This window comes from Phocoena sinus, chromosome 10, assembly GCF_008692025.1.
Source record: "Phocoena sinus isolate mPhoSin1 chromosome 10, mPhoSin1.pri, whole genome shotgun sequence".
Lineage (NCBI taxonomy): Eukaryota > Metazoa > Chordata > Mammalia > Artiodactyla > Phocoenidae > Phocoena > Phocoena sinus.
This window is the reverse complement of record NC_045772.1, coordinates 93715633-93725326: the sequence shown is the minus strand read 5'-3', so window position 1 is coordinate 93725326 and position 9694 is coordinate 93715633. Positions and strand designations below refer to the sequence as shown.

The 9694-nt window shown below is 46.0% G+C and overlaps 1 pseudogene; it reads right to left on the bottom strand.

Moving 5' to 3' along the window:
* Nucleotides 1-1682: 1682 nt before the first annotated feature.
* Nucleotides 1683-2223, bottom strand: LOC116760977 (annotated as a pseudogene).
* Nucleotides 2224-9694: the final 7471 nt, after the last annotated feature.

Sequence of the window (9694 nt, the reverse complement as noted above, 5' to 3'; positions counted from 1 at the left end):
TGGCCTCTCCCGTTGTGGAGCACAGGCTCCGGACGCACAGGCTCAGCGGCCATGGCTCACGGGCCCAGCCGCTCCGCGGCATGCGGGATCTTCCCGGACCGGGGCACGAACCCGTGTCCCCTGCATCGGCAGGCGGACTCCCAACCACTGCGCCACCAGGGAAGCCCAAGCATAACTTTTATATGCACTGGAAAACCAAAAAATTTGTGTGACTTTATTGCAATATTTGCTTTATCTGGAACTGAACCCTGCTATCTCCCAGATATGCCTGTACAATGAAAACCCTGCCTCTCACCCCTGTGTCCCAATCTAGTTCTCCTCCCCAGAGGCAACCACTGATCACAGTTTCTTCACGTTCAAGAGTTTATAGTGCCTGGGCTTCCCTGGTGGCTCAGTGGTTAAGAATCCATCTGCCAATGCAGGGGACACGGGTTTGAGCCCTGGTCCGGGAAGATCCCACATGCCTCGAAGATCCCACATGCCTCGGAGCAACTAAGCCCGTGAGCCACAACTACTGAGCCTGTGCTCTAGAGCCCGCAAGCCACAACTACTGAAGCCTGCGTGCCCAGAACCTGTGCTCCACAACAAGAGAAGCCACCGCAACGAGCAGCCAGCGCACAGCAACAAAGGGTAGCCCCCGCTTGCCGCAACTAGAGAAAGCCCACGTGCAGCAACGAAGTCCCAACACAGCCAAAAATAAATAAATAAAATAAAAAAAAAAAGTTTACAGTGCCTTCTATCAGGGGCATAGTTAAGAGAATCCTATTTCAATCGTCCAAGGCATGGCGGGTCCTTAAATAGGTTGGCAATTCTTGAATTAAATGTGCAAGTTAAGACTCCAGGAAGGCATTGGGATTCTGCATGATTTATTTTTAACAGGTATGGGTAATAATGATGAAAACAATGGTGTCTATTATTAAAATTTTATCCCTGATATTTAGCATAGTACCTGGTATGTAATAGGTATATAGTAAATATTTAACAAAAATATGTTTGTTGATTGCGTGGGTTTTACAAGTGTGTTTCTAAATTAGTGCTTGCTCCCCCCAGCCTCATATACAGGTGAACAAGTGCAACGTTACTAAACCACTGACACAGCTTGCCAAGTGTTCTAACCTTTCACTGTATCTCTACCTTGGCCGGTGAGAAAGAGCTTTCAAAACTAAGGCCCCATGCAGCTGGAGATGATTATTCTAGGCCTGAGAACCAACAGCTGTGGTCTTAGCCAGTAGTCGCTACTGGAGGCATACGTTGCCAGAGATGCCTGTGAACAGTGGTCCATTGTGTGAAACTAACTCTACTAGTTGCGTCCAGAGGATGACCTGCTCTTGAATTACAATAATGTTGCAAATATTTGTTTTGAAGAGTGACCAGAGTAAACTCCAGTGTGAATTCCCATTGGAGTAATTTTCCTGATGCAACCAGAGACTGAGGTGCTCAGTACATCTTATCTGTAGATGATATACAGGAAGGTCCAGGGTATAGAGAGGTCACAATCTTTGAATCTCCTTTCATAGGTGGTCCATGCTAGGAGCTAAGTAGACCTCTCCCCACTTAGGAACTTCAGATTCAAGGTTTGGATTTTTTAGTTTTTTTTTTTTCTTTTGGTGTTTTTTTGTTTGTCATTTGTTTTTTACATTTCACTGAACACTTTTTATTGGACTTTGGATTGAAACGGGAATTTATTTGCCAGGAAGGATGATCCCATCACACTTCTGCTGAAAGCAGCACATGGCCGCCCCTTTGCTGGTTAGGTGTTTGGCCCCAATGTAGCCTGTTCTGAGCTTCTTGTCTGTGATGCTGAAACCTGGCCTACCCAGCACCACGTAGAAGTTTAGGCCATAGATGCCAATGCTTGGGTCATATTTGATCCCCAGATCGTTGTGTTCTTGGATCCCAAAACCAAAGTTTCCAGTACCTGAGAAGTTATTTTTTCTTAATTCACACTCTCGCACCTTTAGACCTTCCTCCAGGATTTCTTCTGCGTTTGGCCTCACAAACTGTGCAGTGGACGGCAATCTTTTTTAATTTCTCCTGATGCCAAAGGATCTGACAGTGTATCTAGCTTTGGAGAACACAGGGGTCTGGCCTGTGGGCTGCTCCAGCACCTTGGCTGCCTCGTAAGTCTGTCTCCACTCTCCCCCCGACACAGAGGTTGAGGCAGAGCTTGCAGATGCGAAGTTCCCGCATGGGCTTCTCCTTTTCACCTTGATCCTGAACCATGATGGGAAACAGGACGAGAGTCAGATGCAGTGTTTTGATACAATGAACCCGGTTATGGTTGAAGTAATATATTTTTTCAGTTATGACAGTGAACAGAGGACACTGATGAAAATAATGATTAAAGAAAAATTTTCGGGCTTCCCTGGTGGCGCAGTGGTTGAGAGTCCGCCTGCCGATTCAGAGGACACGGGTTCATGCCCCGGTCCGGGAAGATCCCACATGCCGCGGAACGGCTGGGCCTGGGAGCCATGGCCACTGAGCCTGCGCGTCCGGAGCCTGTGCTCCGCAACGGGAGAGGCCACGACAGTGAGAGGCCCGCGTACCACAAAAACAAAAACAAAAAAAAGAAAAAAATTTCTATTTATATGAACTAGGAGTTTAAATTAGAAATTATATCCATTGTCCCCTTGTTGCCGAAGAGATTCTAAATCCTTTTCTAATACTTAGAAGTACCATTTATGTGGAGGCAGATTTTTAAAAGTATTTTATTCAGAAAATATGCGTTAAGCCTCTGCATGGGAAATTAAAGACTGATCAGACACGAATCTGTTATTGAACACAAGTTCACGTGCCCTACGCACAGTGAAGCCAAACAAACTAAAATGTCAAGAGTTTGGAGTTTGGAGCAGAGAAAGGTTTATTGCAGGGCCACACTAGGAGAACGGGCGGCTAGTGCCCAAAAAACTCCGGAACTCCCCGAAACGTTTCAGCAAAGCCTTTTTAAAGGCCAGGTGATGGAGCGTCCCAGCGTGTGGGATCAGCTCATGCATAATTCTCTGATTGGTTGATGGTGAGGTAACAGGGCAGTTCACGTTATGAATCCTTAGGTGCCAGAAGGTCTGGGGGCTACTTGCTCATTATCATCAAATAGTTAATTTCTTCCATGTGGTGGTGGTTTTTAGCCTCTGAAAAACTCATGAAATATGCGTGAGATACTGAGACCAGCTGGCACCAGGGAACCTTTGCTGTAGTGCTTGCACCTGGACAAACCTCCCCTCAAGCAACAGAATACAAAGAAACTATATGGGACTAAAAATAACTGCATACATGAGTTGGGGCAAATTATGGACAAAAAGATACAGAAGACCAAAAAACTCAAAAGCCAGTTCTGAAGAGCGGGGAGCCAAAAGCAGAGTGTTGGGAGAAAAGCAGGGTACTGAGCCTGACCCCTGCACTCAACACCACCTAAGGGGTGGGCAAAACACCTGAGCCACCCCTCCGACCCCATATAAGGAAACAGCTTGTTCTCGCTCCCTCCCGCTGCAGCAGGGGCCCCAGTAAAGCCTTGCCTGAATTTCTTGTTTGGCCTCTAGTCAATTTCTACTGATTGGGGAAGGCCAAGAACCCTGGTCCGTATCAATACTATATCTGGGAGAGATTCTAAATCCTCTTCTAATATAGCTATATCTGAGCTACAGCAGAGGATATAACGGAGGGTCTGTCCTGGGAAGGCCCCATAGGGTCCTGCTTGGTTATAAATCTATCTTCAAGATGCTTATTGTTCAGTGGGAAAGACACACAGGTAAATCAATGATTGTGTAAAGACTACATGTTATAATAGAAGATGCTAACTAAGGAAGCTCACAAAGGGGACATCTAATCTGCACTTCTGGGAGGAGGTGCATAAGTTCAAATTTTTTTTAAGGTTTTTTTAGAGCACCTTTAAGTTCACAGCAAAATTGAGAAGGGGGTACAGAGATTTCCCATATGTCCCTGCCCCCACTCATGCACAGCTTCCTCATTATCAACATCCCACATAAGAGAGGTATATTTGTTACAACTGGTGAACCTATATTGACCCATCAAAATCACCCAAAGTCCGTAGTTGAACTTACACTCATTCTTAGTGTTGTACATTTCATGGGCTTGGACAAATGCATAACGATAGGTATCCACCATTATAGTATCATACAGAGTATTTTCACTGCCCTCCAAATCCTCTGTGTTCAGCCTAGGCATCCCTCTCCCCTACCCCAAACCCTGGCAAACATGGGTCTTTTTACTATCTCCATAGTTTTGTCTTTTCCAGAATGTCATGTACTTGGAATCCTACAGTATGCAGCCTTTTCAGATGGGCTTCTTTCACTTTGTAATATGCATTTGAGGTTCCTCCATGTCTTTTCATTTTCCATTGTCTGGTCCAGAGTTTGTTTATACATCCACCGAAGGATACTTTGGTGGCTTCCAAGTTTTGGCAGTTATGAATAAAGCTGCTATAAACACCTGTGTGCAGGGTTTTGTGTGGACATAAGTTTCCAACCATAAGATAAATCTTGAAGGGTGAAGTTCAGTTAACTAGATGGAGAGAGAAAAGCTGAATATTCCAGACAGAGAAAACAGGACTTTTCAGGGAATTTCATCCTGACTGGCATGAACTTTGCCTGTATAAAAAGGGATATGGGGACTTCCCTGGTGGTCCAGTGGCTAAGACTCCGGGCTCCCAATGCAGGGGGCCCGGGTTCGATCCCTGGTCGGGGAACTAGATCCCACATGCTGCAACTAAAGATCTTGCATGCCCCAACTAAGACCCGGTGCAGCCAAATAAATAAATAAATAAATATATTTAAAAAAAAAAAAAAAAAAAAGGGATATGGACTTCCCTGGCAGTCAGTGGTTAAGAATCAGCGCTTCCACTGCAGGGTTGCGGGTTTAATCCTTGGTCTGGGAACTAAGATCCCGAATGCCATGCGGTGCAGCCAAAAAAAAAAAAGGGGGGGGGGCGTAGAGAGAGGCTGGGGTCAGAGCAAGAATGTTCTCATATGCTAAATTTTAAACTTTATCTTGAAGCCATGGGGAATTATTGAAGGTTTTTAGCAGGGCAGTGAAAGGTTCAGAGACCTGATTAATATTCTAGAAAATTCTCCATGCCAGCCACATGAAGGATGCATTGAAGGAGGTGAGGCCAGAGGCTTCTGTTCTCCAAGGAATGAGAGAAGTGAGGAGGCCCTGAACTGTGCACGGAGACAAGAGAGAAATTAAGGAGAGAGGCTTTCCAGACGTGGTGGTGGGTTGGATATGGTGGTGAGGCTAACCACGTTTCTGGCTTGGGAGACCAGGTGGATGGGGTGCCCGGTAAAATAAAGACACAGGAGGAGGAGCTAGTCTGGAGTAGACAGAGGCATAATGAGTTTTAGAAAACTTGAATCCTGGTTTTACCACTTATTAGCTGTGTGATCAGGAGTAAACCCCTTAACCTCTATGTAAAATTAGGAAAGTGTTAACGACTTTGTAGGCAGGTCATACGGGGACAGTATATACGAAAGTGCTTTATAAACATGAAAAGGCTATTTAATTCTTACTTACTGTGTATATAAGCCACATAGGTTGTTATTCATGTGGAAGTGATTTTAGGGGTGCTACAGGCATCAATCTCAAATGTATCCTACCTCTAAAGCCCCTCCAGCGGTGCCCTGAAAGGCTGGGGAAGCTGGGTCCTCACCCCACTCCTTCTTTCTAGCAAGGGGAACTCTTTCTTTTTAATGAACTTTTATTGGAATATAGTTGATTTACAATGTTGTGTTAGTTTCTGCTGTACAGCAAAGTGAATCAGTTATACATATTCATAGATCCACTCTTTTTTAGATTCTTTTCCCCTATAGGCCATTAAAGAGTACTGAGTAGAGTTCCCTGGGCTATACAGTAGGTCCTTATTAGCTATCTATTTTATATATAATAGTGTGTATATGTCAATCCCAATCTCCCAATCTATCCCTCCCCCCCCTTTCCCCTTGGTAACCATACGTTTGTTTTCTACATCTGTGACTCTATTTCTGTTTCATAAATCAGTTCATTTGTATCATTGCAAGGGGAATTCTTTCTTGCTGGCAAGTTCCCTCTTTGTGCTGAGTAGTGCTGGCTGGTGGGGGTGGGACAGTGTGGACAAAATGAAGCTACCTTCCTTCTCCAGCAGAATCTTGTGTTATAAACGCCCATTTAGGGACTTCCCAGGCAGTCCAGTGGTTAAGGCTCCGAGTTTCCACTGCAGGGGACACAGGTTTGATCCCTGGTTGGGGAACTAAGATCCTGCAACCTGTGGCCAGAAAAAAAAAATGTCCATTTAATTTTCTTGCCACCAGACTGTACGCTTCCTAAGGATAGGGAGACTGAGTCTTGCTGGATCTTTCTTCCCTAGTGTCTAGCAAGTGCCTGGCAAATTATAGGCTCCCAATAAATTCTGAGTCAATGAATGAAGGCATTTTATCTTCCAATATCCTTTTTCTGAGTGACAGCTTTATTGAGGTATAGTTCACATACTATACAATTCGCCTGAAGTGGGCAATTCAGTGATTTTTAATATATTCACAGAGTTGTGCAACCATGATCACAATAAATTTTAGCTTTCTTTTCTTTTCTTTTCTTTTTTTTCCATTGGCTGCACCACGGGTCATGTGGGATCTTAGTTCCCTGACCAGGGATCGAACCCGTGCCTCCTGCAGTGGAAGAACGGAGTCCTAACTACTGGACCACCAGGGAATTCCCACCACAATAAATTTTAGAACATTTTCAACACTCCCAGAAAGAAATCCCCACACCCATTAACAGTCACTCCCCATATCGCCTCCGCACCCGCCCTCCTTTTCAGCCTTAGACAACCACTTACTTATTTTTGTCTCTATAGTGCCCCTTGTGGACATTTCATGTAAATGGAATCTACAATCCGTGGTCTTTTGTGATGGGCTTGTTTCACATAACATAATGTTTTCAAGGTTTATCCATGTTGCAGCATGTATTAGTACTTCATTCCCCTTTTTTTCCCCTGCCAAATAATACCCTACGATACAGATATACCACGTTTTATTTATCCATTCATTGAAAACAAATGGCAACATAGGAGGCCCCAGCCTCTGTCCCCCAACAAAGACGAACAGTTAGACAGCTATCTACAAACAAAAACAGGTCTGGGAGAGCTCTGGAGTCCACTTAAGAAACTACAGCAACCCAGCAGAACAAAAAACTTGAGAATAACTACACAAGGAAAGAAGGAAGGTAGCTTCATTTTGCCCACATCATCCCATCCCCCTAGCCAGCACTGCTCAGCACCAAGAGGGAATTTGCCAGCAAGAAAGAGTTCCCCTTGCTAGAAAGAAGGAGTGGGGCGAGGACCCAGCTTCTCCAGCCTTTCAGGGCACCGCACGATGGGCCACGTTTGGTTTCACCCCACCCAGACCTGCAAAGCTAAGACGTATAGAGATGACTAGGAACAAGGAAGAAAAGCAGGAACTTCTAACAGCAGTTATGCAGCAGAAGAGATCATGGTTCCAGTGACCTGCTCTGCAAACCAACCCAGCAGCTTTCACCACTGAAGAAACCAATGACCAGCACAGCTACCTCAGACCCCACCCCCCATAGATTTCACCCTACAGGTATTCACACCCACTGATGACAGCCGCCTGCGTCCCTCTCTGCTCCCTCCCCTGCCCCTATCCTCCCCTGGAGTCTGGAACAACACTGGCAGCCAGCCCAGGCCTCTGTGGTTGCATGAATGCACGATGCCAGTCTGGACCCTCTGGTTGAACTCCGCCATCACGTGCACAATCTGGGCTAGCCCTTCCAGCTGCGACCTGGCATGCCGACCACCTGATGTCCGTCACTGGCCTCCAGCGCAGTGCACGTGCCTGGGGCAAACTGTACAGCCACAGAAGGGCGTGCCAACAGCCAGGGCCCCCGCAGCTGCCTGTGGGCCCAGATCAGGCCCTTCTGTCACTGGCCTGTACCACTGTGCTCACCTGCAGCCAGTCCCTCCAGACGTGCACCTGCACGCCCCTGGCCAGACCCCTGTCACTGGCCTCCACTGCCATGAACCCACGGTGAGACCTGGCAGCTAAAGGAGTGCTAGCCAACAGCCAGGACCCCTGCAGGTGCCAGTGAGCATTCAGTTGGCACTGACCCTTTCTGCCCGCCCAGTCCCCCACCGCTATGTGTGTTGGCAACCAGCTCCTGCTTCTCTATAGGCACCGGCAGCTGAGTGTGTGCATCACTACTGCATCAGCAACCACTGCTACCTGTCTGGTCTCTAGCCACTGGATCTGGAGGGGCTGCTGAGGACCCCAAAAGCCCTTAGAGCCACTATAAACACACTGAAGTGCTTGCCAAGGGCCACAGTTGTTGAATCCACACTGTGGATTCCAATGGCCTGAGCTAAAAGATGTCATGTAACCCTGAACCCTGCACTTGGCGTCCTGCACCACTAGACTTGGAGTCACAGCATGTTCCAGCACGTCCCCACCCGCAAGTGAAAATCTTCCTTTACCAAAGTCAGCTCGTAAAGCCTGGAGGAGGTGACTGCTTCTTCAAATGAGCAGGCACTTATGCAAGGTTACAGAGATCATGAAGAATCAGGGAGCCATGAGTCCACCAAAGGAATACAGTAAGCCTCCAGTAACTGGCCCCAAAGAAATGGAGATCCAAGAATTGCCCGATAAAGAATTCAAAATAATTGTTCTAAAGATGTTCAGAGAGCTAGAAAAGAACACAAACAATCTAGCGCTGTCAGGAAAACAACACAAGAACAAAATGAGTTCAGTGAAGAGACAGAACACATAAAAAAAGAACCAAACAATAATTTTGAAGCAGAAGAATATGACTGAACTGAAGAATTCAACAGGGAGCTTCAATGGCAGGTTTGACCAAGCAGAAGGAATCAGTGATCTAGAAGGCCACTAGATCAATTGAAATTACCCAAACAGAGGAGCAAAAAAAAAAAAAAAAAAGAATGAAAAGGAATGAAGAGGACTTCCCTGGTAGTGCAGGGGTTAAGAATCCGCCTGCCAATGCAGGGGACACGGGTTCGAGCCCTGGTCCAGGAAGATCCCACATGCCAGGGAGCAACGAAGCCTGTGAGCCACAACTACTGAGCCTGCGCTCTAGAGCCTGAAAGCCACAACTACTGAAGCCCGCGTGCCTACAGCCCGTGCTCCACAACAAGAGAAGCTAGTGCAATGAGAAGCCCGCGCACCACAACGAAGAGTAGCCCCTGCTCGCTGCAACTGGAGAAAGCCTGTGCCCAACAACAAAGACCCAATAGAGCCAAAAATAAATAAATTAATTAAAAGAAAAGAAAAGAAAAGGAATGAAGAAAACCTATGGGACTTATAGGACACCACAAGAGAGACGATGTATGTATCACTGGAGTCTCAGAAGGAGAAGAGCAAGCAATAGGGTAAAAAGCTTATTTGAAGAAATTATAGCTGAGAACTTTCCAAACCTGGGGAGAGACTTGGACATACAACCTCATGAAGCTAATAGCTCACCCCAAAATCTCAATCCAAAACATTATTTTCCAAGACAAATTATAAAATTGTCTAAAATCAGAAACAAAGAGTGAATTTTAAAAGCATCAAGAAAAACAAAATCTCTCATACATAGAGTTGTCAGCAGATTTCTCAGCAGAGACCGTGCTGGCCAGTAGAGAATGGGGTGATATATTTATCTATTCATCAGTTGATGGACAGAATAATCCTTTTAGAATGAA